This window comes from Dipodomys ordii, unplaced genomic scaffold, assembly GCF_000151885.1.
Source record: "Dipodomys ordii isolate 6190 unplaced genomic scaffold, Dord_2.0 Scaffold37, whole genome shotgun sequence".
NCBI lineage: Eukaryota > Metazoa > Chordata > Mammalia > Rodentia > Heteromyidae > Dipodomys > Dipodomys ordii.
The window spans coordinates 10817059-10836142 of NW_012267253.1; positions in this window are offsets into that span (position 1 = coordinate 10817059).

Sequence of the window (19084 nt, forward strand, 5' to 3'; positions counted from 1 at the left end):
TTTAAAAAAAAAAGAACCTCGGGGAAGGTAAGGAGGGAAAGGATGGTAAGGGGAAAACAATGGAGGTGGTAACAATGCTCAATAGGAAGTGTACTCATTACCTTGCTCATGTAACTGTAACCCTCTGTATAGTATCTTTACAATAAAAATTTTAAAAAAACTTGCAATTGGTAGATTTTTATCATATGCTTTATCTGGAGAGTTGGTGACTTCTTTTTCTTTATAGCCACAGTATACCATATCAGTAGTTCAACAGCTATCGTGAAGAGCCAAACCCATCATCTATCTAGCTCTATAAGATAGAACTCTTGCTTTGAAATTAATATTTAAGTACTGGTCAGTCACTTGTTCATTTCCATCTGGAAACAAACCATATTTATATTCTGGCTGAACTTTACCAGGACAAGACATATTCTGTAAATCCACGGTCATTCATTTATGTGTTTATGCTTTGTACCGTCTCTCTCCCTCTCTCCCTCCCTCCTTCTTTTCCTCTCTGTTTCTCTCCCTCTCTCTCCATCTCTCTGCCTCTCTGATCTTCTTCCTCCTCTCTCTATCAGTCTCCCTAATGATTTTTTAAGCTTTATGCTCTCTATATCTTCCAAATTTCCAATTTTTGTATTCCTAGAATATTTCACATATGATTCAGTACCCTTACCTAATTTTTAGTGCCCAAGTCTCATATTGCCCTCAGGGATAAAGCAAAAGCAAAAGCCAATAAGTATCCTTAAGTCAAAGGAATGCAGTCAACTGGGCGCCTGTTGTTCACGCCGGTAATCCTAGCTACTCAGGAGGCTGAGCTATGAGAATCGTGGTTGAAAGCCAGCCCGGGCAGCAAAGTAAAAAAAAAAAACCAAAAACAAAAAAAAAACAAAACAACAAAAAAAAAACAAAGTAATGCAACCAAGAAACAATATCTATACCCATGAAGTCCAAGTTTAGAAAATTTGTAAGACTTTACATTCATTCAGCAGTATCAATTGTAAAACATATCCTCTGTAGTTAAGGCAACAAGAACACTAATGAAACAATAATACCCCAAGTACAGTTTTCTGGAGCCACATTATCTTTCTATTATTATAGGTGTTCTACCAGGACTAACTACAATTTTTCTTGACTACAGAGTTTTATAAATCATTTACCAAGACAACAGATTTGTGCTTAATTCATGATTTCAGCCACATGGATATTCTTTATTTATTCTCCTGTTACAAGAAATAAATGCTGTAGACAAAGCAATAACCACTGAATCTTGGGAGCTAGCACTCATTTCCCAGTAGCTTCGGAATACTACATTACATTAGATAGTACTCTGCATGGCAACCCAAGGAAATCTCAGTGATTCATCAAATGTCTCTTAGCCACCCTTGCTCCAAAAGTCAGACGAAGGATAATGTGGCACTATAACCCAAGATAAAATTTGTCTTTCTTAGGCCACATTAACTTCCAAAAGTTCTGTGATTTACTTCCTTACTTTAAGAAAAACAACAAAAAAAATCTATGTTCCTTTATAAGCAAGGGAAGCATGACAAATTCCTGGATAATCTTATTTGTTCTTTGCATTCTCTGTGTTGTAGTTTCCCACACTCTGGGTTAGCAGATTAGTCCACACAACCTAATTTGGGATGTCTTGGTCTCCTGTGCATCTTATTAATTGGAGATGAGATCTAGAAAAGCTGGGTAACACTATGGATGACATTGCACTAAAAATACATAATATCTGCCTTGTAGAGGTAAAGTAATTACCTGATGATCACTGAGCATATTTAGTAATTTATTAAAGGTGGTATGATGGTGGTGTCCTAAATCTTTCAAACTTTCTTGATTTGTTAACTAAAATACTTATATAAAATTATAGTTTCTCCTGTCAACTATTTGGTTACCCTGAGTTACACCTCATATAGAGACAAATGCCTGAATGGTTGCCTTTTATTTTCCTTTGTTCAAAATAATGAGTTGGTTTATTTTCACCTTCCAAATGTCACCAATGTGCTATTTTTGCTTGTTTGAATTTATGTTTAGTATTCCTATGATTCATACATTTAAACATTTCAGTGGATTTTGATGTATTGCTGTTATGCTTATTGATGTTCAAACTTTTCCATCATTGGTTAGTAAGAGTCTATTCAACTTGGTTTTGAACTGCTTCCTGACAACTCTGGCTTATTTATTTGTTAGTTTCCTTATTCTCTAAGCTTTTCACTAAATAGTTTTTCTTAATAAAATTGTAGCCTTATGTGCCAATACATTGTATTGTTACAGCTGACTTAGTCTGATTTTCTAGAATACACCACAATGGTTATATTCCAATTTTACCATTCCTTCCTTATTTGTTAATTGAAGAAACATGTATCCTATTACATCTTTGGCTATTTTAATGTACAGTTTTATTGGAGCAATAGTGCAAATTTTTAAATATAGTACTGTTTTGCCTATCACTGTTTCAGATTACTGAGATTTTCTTTAGAAAGGGCTCATAGAAGACTGTAAAAGTTGACTTACTGACTTTTATTTTTCATCCTACCTGTCCCTATACTAAGGATAAAAACACAAACATGAACAATAGTAGGTTGAACTTTAATAAAATTAAAAGCTACTCTTGGAAGATGATTTTATGACATGAAATTATAGTTCACAGACTTCGGGAAACCACTTTAACATACTTTGCTAAACTTGATGTATACTTTAAGTATATTATACATATCTATTTATCAATGATAGAAAGACAAACAATCTATTAAAACTAGATCAAAATGCTTAAAAGAACACAACAAAATAATGCATATGATTGATCAATTAACAAATGGGGTTTTGCTTAATATAAATAGTCAAGAAATGACCATAAAACAAATGAGATGGAAGATCAACTTCATTATATTATATGAAATGTGAAGTTTTGGAGAAGTTGCAAAACAACTGAGATTTTTTTCATACAGCTGGTGGTTGTATAAAGTCATACAATCAGTGGAATGTTATTTGGCAGCTCATATGTGGTTTACCATGTGACTCAAAATTGTACTAACAGCAACAAAAAAATTTTTTTCACAGAGGCAAGCCATACAAATATACAAAGATTAGCTTTGTTTATATTAGTTTGGAATAACTAAAACAATGTTTGTAAACAGAGGAATGAACAAATTGAGTACTTATTTCTGCTTGGTAATTAAAAGAAATAAACCACAGATTTCTAAATAATAATTTGACTTCTAAGACATTTTTCTAAACAAAACTAATAGACATACAAGAATAGAGATTGCATTTCCCTGAAATAACAGAGAACACAAGCTAACCTAGTGAGAGAATGCAGAGTATTGACTTCCTGGGGTCAAGATTAAGGGGGTGGTGATAATATATATTAAGATTATGCAATTTTCTTTGTCTTGACTGAGGTAGACTTATACACATGTTTGCATTTTAAATATTTATTGAAAAATAAACATAATGCAGGTATGGTATAGAGTTTAATCAATAAAAATGATTAAAATATTTCAAGAATTTTTTTTTTCTTAGAGCTCACATTTCGAACAAAATTTTTGTGTCAATGAAGACTATAATAAAATGAACCTTTTGAAGTCAGGATATATAATTTATTGATAATGGTTATTTGATTGATGAATGAATGAATGGGAAGAGTAGCTTGATTACATTAGAAGTTATTCAAATATCTTCTAATATCTACTGGAAAGGATAATTAATACAAACAGTAAATAAAAGAGTGTTGGAGCAGATAAACTAACATCAGAAAAATATACTGAAATTCTAAGAGAAAGAAAGATATTATACATTCAATAGGATATGTTAATTCACCAAAAACTTAAAACAATTATAAATACACACATCCACCAACAGAGATCTCATATGTATGAGGCAAATCTTGATCATCTACAAATTAAAATTAGGTGATTAAAAGTTAGTGGTTGGAGAATCCACAGATCAATTTCAACAATGGAGAGAACTTCTACAGTGAAAATCAATGATGAAATAGAAGAATAATAGAAATATATAGACTATACAATACAAACATATCACCCAACAATCATAGAATATACATTCTCTTCAAGTACATTTGAATCCTTCTTTCCACTAGAATATAGGTTAAATTACAAAATAAGATTTCGTGCATTTCAAAGGGCTGAAACTACACAAAGCTTATTCTGAAACAATAGAATGCAGCTATAAAATCAATAACAAAGAAAATTAAAAATAACATTTAACATATGAGCCAAACAATACATTCTTGAAGGACCAATTACCCAAAGAATAAATAAAAATTAAATTAGAAAATACATAAAGATGAAAATCTGAGCACAACATTACCAAATTTATGAGATGCAGCAGTGCTCAGAGAAAAATTTATAGTAGACAAACCTATGATTAAAAAATGAAGAAAGATTTCAAAACCACAAACTAACTTGTGTCTTGGTTACTTTTCTGTTGTTACTGTTCTTGTTCTAGAGCTTAATTGAGGATATAGACTGTTCCTAATCTTCTTTTGCTTGAGGTTGAGCCACAGATACTAATTTGCATCATAAAGGACTAGAAAAAGAATAATTGAATCTCAATGTTAGTAAAATAGAGAAGATGCTACTCATGTGAATATAAACAAAACTGAGAACAGATACATTAAGATAGCTTTACCAAGACCAACAAAGAGAAGGAGTGTACCTTTTCTAACTAACATCAGAAATGAAGATATGGCCATTACATATGACCTCAGAGAAATAAGAAGGATTATAAGAAAATACTACAAAGAATTATCGAAAAAAATCAAATCATTTCAATAACAGGTAAACCTGAAAAGAAACATGTGACCTGCAAGTCTGAATGAAAATGGCACAGACATATCTGAACAAATCTAAGTATATAACAGGACATTACATCAGTGATTTAAGAAAAGTTCTCAATAAAGAAAAGGCTGAGACCAGAAAATTTCCCAGATGAGTCCTATCAAGCATGTAAGGGAGAATTAACACTGAACTTTCCAAAATGCTTTCAAATGGACAAACAAGCCATAACAATACAAATGATAATAGGACACCATTTTCCAACTCATTTTATGAGAAAGTAGATTACCCTAATACTAAAGCAATACAAAGTCATCAGACAAAATGTTATTATAAAATCATCAATGTAAAGCTTGTTATAATACTCTGATGAACACAGCTACAAAATTTTAACAAACTATTAGAAAACTGAATTTGACAGCATGATAAAAAGTGCATTTTCAGGGCTGAGATTTATCCCAGTAATGAAAGGGTGGCTCAACATAAGAAAGTAAATGTAATATACCATATTAATCAGACAAATGAGGGAAAATACATGATCTATTTTAATTGATGAAGTAAACAAAATTTGTTTAAATTTACTATTTTTATGAAAAAGCAGCAACAAAACTATAAAACAGAAGAGAATATTCTCAATGACATAAAGGCTGCAGCTAGCACCATATTTGATGGTGAAAGCTGAACTCTTTTCTCTTAAGGTCATATACTAGACAAAAGTGTCTACTTTCACCACTGTATGGGAAGTTATACATAATAAGGCAGATAGGTAGGTAGGTAGATAGATAGAGATAGATAGATAGCTGGATAGATAGATAGATAGATAGATAGATAGATAGATAGATAGATACATACATACATACATACATACATACACATACATACATACACATAGATATACATCGATAATTATATATCAGCCAAAGCAGAGAAGTAATTAAGCTATCCCTATGTGTAGATAACATAATCTTAAATGTAGAAAATTTCTCTAAATCCAAAAGAGCTATACTTATTAAATGAACTCATCAAGTGGCAAGTTACAGGATCTATAAATAAAATTCAGTTGTATTTCTATACACTAGCAATAATCAACTACAATGAGATCAAGAAATGATTATATTTATAATTATATCCAGTTAAAAATACCAGCATTCAATCCAAGTGTGGTCCTCCTGTATGCCGACAATTCTATTTCTTGTGATACAAAGGTGAAAGGATTGTGAATAGAAATTTAAAAACATTCCAAGGAAGAGAAAAACCTGGACACTGAAAACTGTAAAAAGTATTTCTGAAATTTAAGAAGAATTAAATCAGAGAGACATCAGATATGCACAAATTGGATAGCTTGATATTGTTAAAATGACAATACTACACAAAGTGATTTACAAATTCAACATAATCTGTAAAAAATTGGGAATTATGCCAAAGTTGATCTTCAAATGTATATGAAATTGGAAGGGGCACTGAACAGTAAAAATAATACTGAACAAAAAAAACAAGTTTAAAGGAATCACAGTTCTAGATAGGAAGTTACTAGAAACCCATATTCCTCAAAATAGGGTGCTATTGGGATAAGGAAAATAGAAGTATGGAATAGGACTGAGAGTCCAGATATAAACCCATGTGTCAGGTTCTAATTAATTTTGTTACATTCCTATATCACAGCATATACTAAAAATAACTTAAACTTGATCAACAATCTAAATACATAAGCTAAAAATTCTTAAACACTTAGGAACACTTAAAAGGAAAATATAGAAATAAAGTTCTCTCCCTTTAGGCACATGAAATCAATTACATTAATTCGGGGTGCATGCTTCCACCCTTTTATCTTTTCTCTCTTCTTCTTTTTTTACTTTTTCTGTAGACTAATCAGCTAGAATTTTCCCTAGAGGATTGATATGCTTGGCTCCTTTAATTCTTTAAGCAAATCACAACAGTGATCTCCAATGCAAACACCCTGATTTTTGTGTATGTTACATCCATTCTTTCCCTGCTAATTGCCACTACAAAGTTTTCAAATGAACCCAAAGGCTCAGTAAAGCCTTTGTACAAGGAATGCAAACGTCCTTGTCAGATAAATGGAAAAAGCTCAACTAGTTCAATTGAAACAAAAAAAGTGGGGGAGCACATGGAGAATCCTTTTTTTTTATCACCCTCAATGCAAGGATTCTACAGCTCCCTTGATAGCTAAATGACAAAAGTGGAACCCAAAGTAGCTCAAAACAGCCTTCGAATCACAAGAAAAATGAAGGGGAAAGCCTGAGGTGCATTGCAGAGAAATTAACGAGATCAGTCTTCATGGTCCCTAGAGTTCAAATATCTGTGTCTCTGCCTCACCAGACAATTGTTAACAGCATCTGATGTTTGCCATAGTGGAAAGATAAAATCCACACCACACACACACACACACACACACACACACACACACACACACACACACCCAGAATAAAAGTAATTTCAGTACCTTCAGTGAACCAATTTACCTTTGGTCTGTACTCAGGGTCTATTAGCTTCAATTGGCAGAGGCCTCAAGGATTCATTTTCATCCTGGCCTTGCTTGCTAAAGCTGAAACCAGAGTTAGGCTTCAAGTAGCAAGTCCTGGCTTAGCATGTATCAGGTCTGTCTGGCAACTTGTTCCTACTTAGCAAATAAAGAGTCATGGTGAAAGAAGTGGAAATGTGAGTTATTACATGGCCCAGCCAATCATAGTAAAAGACAAGATAGTATTTCAATTAACTTCCACCTTCATACCAATACACCTGTTTTTCAAAGCTAGGCAATTAGCTGTGTGAGATTTCGTTTGATCAACATGCTTCAACCAAAGCATAACAACAGAAACAATCATTTAAACTAAAGAGGGAGAAGAGTTGTGAAAACATTTTAATAACATTTATTGGGTTCCATTTTTACATGTCAGATTGCAATCTGAAAACATTTATTAAAAATGTTTATAAGTATTTGTACAAAGGAGTTTTAATTTAACATGTCAGTTTCTGAGTACAATGCATCTAGATCGCAGTCATCTCTCATCTCTCCCAGACCTAATTACCACTTCTATTTTCAAATATGTACATTAAGGATTATGAATATGTTATGATTTACCTACCCCTCCTCACTCCATTTTTCTGCCTGCCCTCCCTTGACCTAACCACCAAAAACACAGATTTCAGCTTCCTAGTATTCATTTTGTTCAGTTAGTTGTTCAGAAGAATGATACCATTTCTCTCATCAGCTCTGTGAATCTTTGCAGCAACAGCATGAAACACCACTGTTCGGGGTTTGGCAGGCCTTCAGCTGAGTACATGTTGTTGAATGAATTTCCAGTGAAATATCTCTTATTTATAGGTGAACATGCTGAATCTTAGAAAGGCCACTGGACACTTACCCACTATACAGTCAACTGTTAAAGATAGAAGCAAGAACTCAGGCTCGTCTTAATCTGACACCAAGATCATTTTCAAATCTTAATAAATTCCTTGACCTACAAATCAAGAAGCAAGTCCTCATTTTTCTTCTGAAAAAATCTGGATAATCAATGACATAAGAATAAACTGCTGAAATAAGGATGCAGGATGACCCATTGTAGCAATGAGATGTACAAGACACTATGTTGAAAAACTTTACAACTTTGTGGGGAGAGGGTGGATTTGGGGAGGTGGGGAGGAAAGGGAAAAACAAAAGAGGGGGTAACAATGCTCCAAAGGAAATAGACTCATTATCTTGCTCATATAACTGTAAGTCCTCTATACATTATTTTTACAATAATATAAATATTTGTGTATATATATTTAAAAAGAACATTCTGTCTCTTTCTTTGCAAGAGCATGTAGATCTCCAGCATTTTCTCAAAAATTGCAGCCTTGAAATAGTGTCAAATATTTAGCCACGAACATTCTCTTTAGGCTGTGGCGTACATATTTTATGAAATTATCTCTAGGTTGTCTTCAGCCCTTAAATCTTGGAAAAATAAATTAAGAAAGCATTGCTAATGACTGGCTACATTGACAAGTGGTTAGGAATGTCCATTTCAACCCCAGATAGAGAAGTCCATTCTGAGATGGCTGGGGCCAAAACAGGTTCTTACAGTTGTACACTATTACAGTATGAGTAAGGGAAGCATTCAGGACTTGTCCAAAGTCCATCTCAAGGTCTTCATCATGTATTTGGTGTCCCAATGGTTAATTTCTGGTGTAAAACTCACAGTGTAATTGTAGTACGCTTGTGACCATGCATTACTTGAAATGCAACTGAATTATCCTAGATACAAAGCAGCCTGGATGTATATGACAATGGTTACAGATGAACGGATGATTCCAGAGCTAGTACTGGATTATTTGAGGAACCCATTTCCAAAGAATTGAGCAGGTATCTTATAATACCCATAGGTAGATACAGGGATGTAGTTTTATAACAGACATGTAATATTTTATAAATGAGCATACTTTAATGTAATATAAACATGCATGTATATCTACATATAAATATATTTGTGTACGTTTATAAGTTTTAAATGTGAAGTTTTTGCACTACTAGGCATAATCTAAAACGCTAGCCACATTCTCTAATTCTTTTTCTTTTTTCTTTCTTTTTTTCTTTATAAAGTCTCATCTTTTTTCCCCTAGAGCTGTCCTCCTTCTTATGCTTTTTCCTAGCTGAGATTCCAGGTTCTCCTCACCATGCCTGTCTTATTGGTTGAGATGAACCTGATTAACTTTTTGCCTAGGCTGGCATCAAACAGCAATCTTTCTGTCTCCTATATCCTAAGTAGCTATGATTGTAGAGATGAACAATAGCACCTGACATAAACACATGATACTGTATAATCAATCACATTTTGTGAGCCAGTACTTATAGACATGACAGGCTCTTTCATACTCTTGTTCTCATTGTAAATCATAATGCCTTTGTGTGAACTTCTTCCACAAGGATAATATATAACATCAACTTACAATACTAAAACAGCATTAAAAAACCACCTAGGTTATTTTTTTTTTTGGTCCGGTCATGGGGCCTGAATTCTGGTCCTGGGTGCTGTCCCTCAGCTCTTCAGCTCAAGGCTAGCACCCTACCACTTGAGCCACAGCACCACTTCCGGCTTTTTTCTTTTTGCCTGAGGAATCGAACCCAGGGCCTCTGGCATGCAAGGCATGCGCTCTACCACTGAGGCACCTTCCCAGCCCCCACCTAGGTTATTTTTATATTATCTTAACTTCTATTATAAAGATCGCAACTCTAAAATATCCATGGAATAGGCAGAGAATGTATTCTATCAGTGAATTCAGTAATCCGTATTTTGGGATGGTAGGATAAGTAGAAGAGAGATAACAATATTATCCCTCAATGATACCCAAACCAATAAATAATAAAATACTAAGAATTCATTATATAGGCAATTCTATGCTAACAAAAACATGAATATTTACCTTGTTTTGATATTTTTGCTCATATCAGAGCTGCAGTACATTTAATGTAGCAGGCAAGTGATAGATATTGGATATATTACCACTACTGAATTAGTTCAAGGACAAAACCCATTAAGCCTAGATGACATAATTAAGTCACTACATGAAAATGGTGTGGACATTGAATGTTGAACCTGAGATTAAGTTTCCATTCTCCATCTTCTTTGCTCTGCCTTCAGGAAGGAGAGGGAAGCGGACTGTCTCTCCAGCAGCCTGTGAAAGGTGAACTGGCATTGTTAATAATAGACAAGTCTCTCACATCTTAAATTGGTAAAATTTAACAGCTCCACTTGTACCCACTTCAGAATCCAAGAGAAATATCATTCTACAATGAGATGTTTTGCCTTTAGTTCTCACATTCAAGTTGGATTTAAAAAATGTGTCCTGAGTATGCTAAGAATTTCAAGACATGAATCTGAATCATGTCTGTAGGGAAAAAGCCAGTCTCAAATTCTTGTCTTTCACCTGGTGGTTTAAAAAGAATTATCAGGGAAGCCATTCTTACTTATTCCTCTGATTCATGAAAATAAATGTGCATTAATAGCAAAAGGAAAGAAATAATATTGAAGCTCATTTGTCATTATATGTCTTTAAAATTGCTTTTCATTCTAAGATACAACAAACACACATTTGTCAGAATTAATTTCTAGTTTTGTAATATTCCTCAGGTCTCTTTGTAGATATCACTATATGATAAAAATAAGACTCTTGCCTGGGTTCAAAGAAGTATGATTATTGAATGGAGTGGACCCATGCTAATAACTAGAGTTATTGAAGATTCGTTTTGCAGAATACACAGTGTATTAAATGTTGTATATCAGCTCTTGTTTTAGCTATTATTTTGTGGTATGTGTGTATGATATAAAAAGTTATATCTAGAATGACTTGTATATCAAGTGTAAGATGTGAATTTCTAAGCTCTATGCTCATAAATTTTACTTAGGTGTATAGATGTGGGAGGATGTGGTTGTACTAAATCTTAACACAGTGTATCTGTATGTGAATGAGCAAGAGGTTCTAGACCATACTGTGAGAATCATTGCCATAGGACTTCCTCCAAACCCAGCTCTCATTCACCTTACAAAGAATGCAATAGAATTGGCAGGGTAAAATAGGACAAATTCTCCTGGAGGTTATTGCATTCATAGGAATATTTCCTATCTACTCTTTACATTGAAGACAGAAATGACAGGGATCAAAAGCTTGTCATAGTCATTTTAATCCCCTCTCTTTAAAAGAAAATCAACCAACACAATTCATAAGAGTACATTGCCCCTTCAAGATGCTAAATATAGTATCTAACTAAAAAGAGACCTATTTATCTCAAGTGCATTTAACAATTACAATGAGCTGTTCTCTTAATGTACACAGAGAAATTATTTTTACTTCTATTTCCAAACATTTTTACGAGCATAAATCAGAAAATTTATTCACATTATCAAGAACACACACATAAATTTTGCATAAAATCTTTTGTATAAAATCTATAAAATCTTTAAAGTAATAACCCCTCTTCAGCCAACCACCAAAAAAAAAGGAAGGAAAAAACCCTCAAATCTATATTTAGTAAAAAAGAAAAGCCTAGAATCATTACAAACACAAACCATGTCTAGTTCTTAAGGAATAAAAAATGGAATGACAATAGCCATAAGGAAGGAAGTTAAACATATTTCTCCCCAAAATATCACTACCCAATTTAGCAGCTGAAAGACAGGATGCCATTTCCACTACTTTTGTAACAATTGTCATTCTACGTCATGCATGAGGTACAATTCCCTGGAGAGAAAGATGAGCACTGTGCCCAAAATAACTTTTGGATCTGCGTATGAGAAAACATCACTGGCTTTCTTGTTCATACAGTGGTTCTAGAGAAACTCTTGACACACACACTTTTTCTCAGGGCAATTTCTTTACCTATAGCTTATCAATTCACTCCACACCCTTTTCTTTTTCATGTGCTCTTTTTAAAAAATAATGTATGTGTGCAGGTTCTGGGGCTTGAACTTAGAGGCTGAGTGCTGTCCCTGAGCTTTGTTGCTGGAGACTGGCACTTTACCACTGTAGCCACAGCTCCATTTAGAGCCTTTTGGTGGTCAACTGGATAAGAGTAGATAAGAGTCTCATAGACTTTCCTGTCTAAGGCTCGCTTCGAACTGAAATTCTCAGATCCCAGCCTCCTGAGTAGCTAGGATTACAGTTGTGAACTACCAAATTGTCACTTTCTTGTTGTCTTCAATGAACAATATAAAGCAACACTACTTTAAGGGATAAATATATAAGTGTATGCATTCACAAACAAAATTATTTTAGTAGTAAACAACCTGCCCAAACAGAGATTTAACAGGAAAACAATGTTCTAGGTATATGCTTATTTGTCATAGGAAGTTAATTACTATTTTTTAAGTGTCATAGGTTGAAAAAAACCCAACATTTTTTGCAAAATACACAATATGACCTAAATTAGTTTGGATTTATTTGTGGGAACCAGAAAGTAAATCTTTCATGCCAAAATATAAACTTTTTTGATGTTGCTCATGAAAAAGGTCTAGCCATTCAAAAAAGAAAAGCAATTTCTTAAGAGGAAATGTCAAATTATATGACAGGAAAAAAATACTGAGCAGATTCAAATGGGAAGTTAGCTTTTTCCTGAAGTTTAAAAGTACTCATGCTTATTATACATAATAGTATCAATGTACATATAAAGAAGAAAACAATAAGCATTGTATTTATTTTATTTTTTCAAACAACTATGCATTTAGCGTATAATGTAAACAAATACATATATACATGCTTATTTATATACCCCTTTTGAAAAATGAAATTGGCATACACTGGGTAAAGACTCGCCTGTTAGCTTTATTTACTTGCTATTATCTTATAAACAACATCAACATCCAAAATATACTTTTAATATAAGTTCATGATAGATTATTTTGTAGTCCAGTCTAATTTTTATAACACACTATACTTTAAGTGCTTGTATTGAACTCATATGAATTCTTAATAGTTTTTGACTCCTACACATTCTAAACAATGTAGAATGCCTTCTAAATATAAATGATTTACTGAGTAGTTACATTTCTTTATTAGTATAATAATCAAACCTAAATAAAAGTTCAGAAGTCCTGTATCAGGAGCCAGCATAGAATTCTTAACCTGTAAAACCACAGGAGAATGTATTATAATTCAGAAATGTATATGTTCCAATACATGACTTCCATTATGGTGGCTCTGGTCTCCTGTGGGTACCTCTGAAATAGTAATGATAGACTCTGAACTATTTTCTCTATTTCAAAAGGCTAAATATAAATCATTTATTTATCTACAGTAAAATGAAATGCCAAAATGGCAAAAATTGTGTAACTCAGTATGGTCTTATATTAACTCAAGAGATGATTGGCTGTTATATCTCTTTTTTTGATTAACTGAAAAGGAAATTAAATTAATTATTGCTTCAGATATTTAATGTTTAGTGAACAAACTCTTTTGAAATATGGAGGATGGCCAATTTTTTAAAAAAGAAGCATTAATCATGGTGAAAATCTTTAAAGATACCAGCCATATATCATTAAACTTCTCTACTAGTAATGATGAAATACGTACACATGAGAAGAACTACTGATGAAATTGTCAGATATTTTCAATTGATCAATATGGCCTAGAAATTATAGTAATTTGGATGTAGTTGCCAATATGATGGTTTTGTGTTTCTAGAACAATGACTTTATTTAAAAGGGTTCATATATTCTGGAATTTTTACAGACCTATCAAAAGTGATAAAGCTCCTAATACTTCAAGTTTAATGGAAAGGAAATGTGACTGAGAGTAAATCTTTTCTTTTCTCCTTGTTGGAGTTCCCACATATGAGATATCATCTAATCTTGTTCAAACTACTACAAATTGTTCCACATTTGTTAGGAAATGGAAAGACTGAAAAAAATATTAAGTGAAGTAAGCCAGTCCCAAAGAAATATATTTCCCATGGTTTCCCTTATTTGCAATAATTAGTTTACATATAGGATGCTCTTATCAGATGAGCTGAAAAGCTCAAAAGCTATGTACATATGTCAATATAAGATGTTGCTAAGTGAAATGAACCCTAAGATATGGACACAAGAAGTTTGTCTTTGTTGTTATTGTTTTAAAAGTACTATGTGATTTTTTTTGTTTCCTTTGTATGTTATTCCCCCTTTGGTATATCCCCTGTTGTCACTGTACTTGATTTTGGTACCCTGCATCTTGTATATACATTTGTCTAATATGGGGAGGGGAAGGGGAATAACAAAATGCTGAAACAAGGATACAGGATGACCCATTGCAACAATGATACCCACAGGTCAGTATATTGGAAATGAACTTTATTTTGGGCAGGAGGGTTGGTGGGGTGGGGAGGAGTGTGGGAGGTGGGGGAGAGAAGGGATAATGGAGCTACAACAAGGGAAGGGTTAATAATGATAGACAAGTAATGTACTCATGTAACTGTAACCCCTCTGTACAGCATCTTTACAATAAAATAAAAATAAACTAGAAGAGAACAAGGCAAACATTGGGTGAAATCTAGTTGAACTCTTAGTTCTAGTAAATGCAGTGATTCTAGTTTTCAAATGAGGAGATCCTAAGTCTCAGTAGCACTAGAGATATTGGGAAGACTAAAATATTTAAGATTTAAAGAAACTCTTAATGACCCTTTTGTTCTCTTATTATTTGATGAATGCGGAATCTGAAATCCAGAGAAGACTTATTGAAGATTATTCATCTAATTAATACACGAGGCAAACACATATAGATCAACTCCACCATGTTAATGTGTTTGTAACTATCTGTTATGTATTGAGACCCTTTATTTAGAACAATAGAGAAAATAAAGTATTAAATAATTTATGCATTCTTTTACTAACAACAGTAGTGCATTTTATACTAGTGTAAAATGGGCATAATTGATTAACTTAAGTTGGCACGAAAAATGTTTATTTCTAACCAGTAAGGCTGATATATATTATTCAGGAATATCAACAGTTTTAGGTTTTTAAGTGTTTATTGATTTTATTGTTTTTGTTGCCTCGAACAACCCAGATCTCTAACTTAAGACATTGCCACCTTAGCTTTAGAAATTTAATCTCATGTTAATTGGCTGTTTGGTGTAGCAAATAGGACAATAAATTTTAGGTATTTCCAGGAGATAACCAAATATGAATTGTTCTAAATATTTATACCTATTTAATTTGCATCTGCATTATAGAATTGTCACTAACAAAATACAGTTACAAAACTATGCTATTTGCAAGAATATTTTACACATTTTATACATTATAAATATCATATGTGAGCAGTAATCTAAGAAAATTACCTAAGAGAAGTAATTTTAGTGCAAGCTTGTGTGTGATTTTAATACACGATAGTGCTTACAGTTATCATATAAATCATTGGCTGATCTGATATTAGATGAATTTTCAGCATACACTCATATTTAAGAAGATTTCTGTGTGTGTGTGAGAGAGAGAGAGAGAGAAAGAGAGAGAGAGAGAAAGAGAGAGAGAATATGTTTGAATTAAAAACATCACAGTTTCTAGGCAGGTGTGCTACTGCTGAGTAGTATGCCAAAGTAATTTTGCAGCTGATTATTTATGAGATGGGGTCTTACTTCTTTGGGTGCACACATGGGCCACTATTTGTTGAGTTTTGTATTCTATCACAGCTGGGATGACAAGTTTGCATCATAACACTCAGCTTCTTTTTGTTCAGAAGTAATCTCATGGCTTTATTTTGCTGAGCTGGAGCTATGATCCTTCCAATCTGAGCTTCTCAAGTAGCTTTGAGTAAGAGGCCTGTGTCCTAAGACTTCAGTATGGGCTGATAAGTTGGGTTGTTTGTTTGCTTTGTTAAATCAGGATGGCTAAAAACTGTTAACTGATTTTTTAGCCTTCCATTTGCTTAGGATTACAGGCATGAGATACAAGCACTTATCTAGCTATAGCAGAATTTTGGATACCATCTTGGATACAGTCAAACCTTAGACTCAACACTGGTTTTTTGCTTGTGTACTGTTCAGTTGGCTGTAGTATTACCAGTGTGTGTCATGCACATCCTCCTAGTCTCACTCTTAGAGATTCGGGAAACCTGTTCCAGCCCCAGTTTTTAGCTGAGTAATCAAGGCTAAGCACTTCCATACAAGATAACCCTATAATGTCTTATATCGCACTTGTTGTTTTTGTTTTTATTTATTTTTCTCTACCTCTGGATCCACTTGTAATCCTTGTTATTTTGGGAGGTTGAGATCAAGGAGATCGTGGTTCTGCACAGAATGTTCACATGGCTTCTTCTCAACAAATATCTGGGATGCAATGGGGCAGCTTGTCTTTCCAGATGTGTGGGAGGTTTGGGTTTGGATAATGGCGTCTCTGAGCCAGGCAGGAAAAAAAAATCGTTATAAGATTCCATTTCAATGCAGAAGCTGGGCACGGTGGCACTATTATAGAAGCCACAAAATAAGATGATTCATGTACAGACATGGGATTAGAAAAAAACAGTCCCTGTCTCAAAAAACATCAGTTCAGAAAGGACTGTACTTAATAGTCGAATGCCTGCCTAGCAAGCCTCGGTCTGGGGAGAAATGGTTGGCAAAGGAGATTCAAAGGAATTCTCACGATGGGTATGTCATGTAGGTTACTATCTACTGTCTTACAAGGTTTGAGATAAATAATTTCAAATATAACTACATTTATTTAATAAGATTGTTTACAACAGTAAATCAATTATATTCAATTAATATTTGTAAGGTCCGCTCCTGGATGGCGAGCAGACTCCACCCTCCTCGCAGCAAAGTCTCCGCCCACTACCTGCATTACCTAGGCAACTGCACACCTGGAAGAGGTCACATCTGCATCCACTGAGGTTAAATCTGGATTTAATGTGGCCACACCTTTCCCCACCCATACCCTAAATAAGGCCTAGTCCAGGGCCAGAAGCTCTCTTTTCCAGATCTCTCCCAGCCGTGTGGAGGGCCAACATGGCCTGGTGCCAGCCTCAACAATGAATAAACCTACCCCTTACCTGACACGTGCATGATGTGGTTCTTACTCGACCATCTCTCTTTAAAAACCTAACAATATTAATTATATATAACTACAGAAAAAAACTGAAAACCTTAATAATTTGAAGGGTCATTATCCTATTATTGTTACATTGTTCACCATGAAATATGTTAATGAATGGGGAAAAGAAGCTTAAAACAATTTAATAATAATATTACTGATGATACTTTCAGATGTGGCACCAAAAATTATTTAGGTAATTAATTACAAGTTGTTAATACTATGAGTAAAATTTTTGTTCAGATAGATCCAAGCTGGCTCATTACTAGAATGAATTGCTCGTAATATTAAATGTCAGCAGGGCATTGGTGGCTTACCCCTGTAATCTTAGCTACTCAGAAGGCTGAGATCTGAGCATCATGGTTCAAAGCTAGCCCAGGCAGGAAACTCCGTGAGACTCTGATCTCCAATAAACCACTCAGAAAATTGTAAGCAGCGCTGTGGCTCAAGTGGTAGAGTACTCGCCTTGAGCTGAAGAACTGAGGGATAACACCAGGCCAGAGTTGAAGCCCACAGTCAAAAAATAATAATAATAAATAAACATCATTATAAAAGTTTCTTTCCATAAATATACTTGTATATAGGCTATTATTAGTATGAAAATTTTATTTATATAATGGAAAATGTATTTTAGAATATTTTTGGCGACATTAAACAAAAAAGAATCCACTTGTACATACATAAGTAAAAAGATCACTCGTAAAAAGTTTCCCTCCCACCCTGATCAGCTGCTCAGTCCTTTTCCAGAGAAAATGGCTGTTTCTTCTCAGAGTTGCTCCCAGGAGACAGAAAGGTTAGTGCTACAGGGGCCACATCTGGAGGGTTGATCTTGATCTCTGCCAGTCTCTAGTGTGGGGCCTGAACATTTCTTAACCTCTCTGAGCCTATGTCCTCAAAGTCAGAATCCTGAGGATCTGGGGGAGGGTCAAATGCCTCAAGGTATACAGGAGGCACCTTCTAAGGGTATTTCCTGCAATTACTATGAATTCTCAAGTAAATGTATTTCTGCAATAAATGTGTGGAGTCAAGTTCCCAAACTGTTACTGAATGTCTATTCAAGGATATGTCAGGTCACTTGGTAATAACCTCACTTCTGGGAGGAAACTTTCTCATACTATTTACTACCTACCCCTCCCCCTCAGCCCCCCCCATGTCTTTTTTTCTCTTCTCTTTTATTTCATTTGTTTCTGTCTCTCTTTTTATTTATTTATTTATTTATTTATTTGTGTGTGTGTGTGTGTGTGTGTGTGTGTGTGTGTGTGTCCTGGGGCTTGAACTCAGGACCTGGGAGCAATTTCTGAGCATTTTTGCTGCAGACTAGCACTTTACCACTTGAGTAATAGCTCCACTTTCAAATTTTTGGGTAGTTAATTGGAGATCAGAGTCTCATGGACTTTCTTGCCCTGGCTGGCTTCACCGTGATCCTCAGATCTCAGCCTCCTATGAGTAGCTGGGGTTATGGGCATGAACCACTGGTGCCTGTCTGTCTGTCTCTTTTTTGAGAGATGGTCTGGCTATCTTGCCTAGACTAGCCTCAAACTCAGATCAATGTGATCCTCCCAACTCAGTCTCCTGAGTATCCGGGATTAGAGGTGAGTAAACACAGTAAAACAGTTAATGCACTACTAATAGGAGTCTATGAAATAAGACATTAATCTGAAGAAGAATGATAAATAGCAAATTATTTTTGAAAAGAAATACTATATTTTTACTGCCAGATAGGAATTATTTTTTTTCTTCCTCACT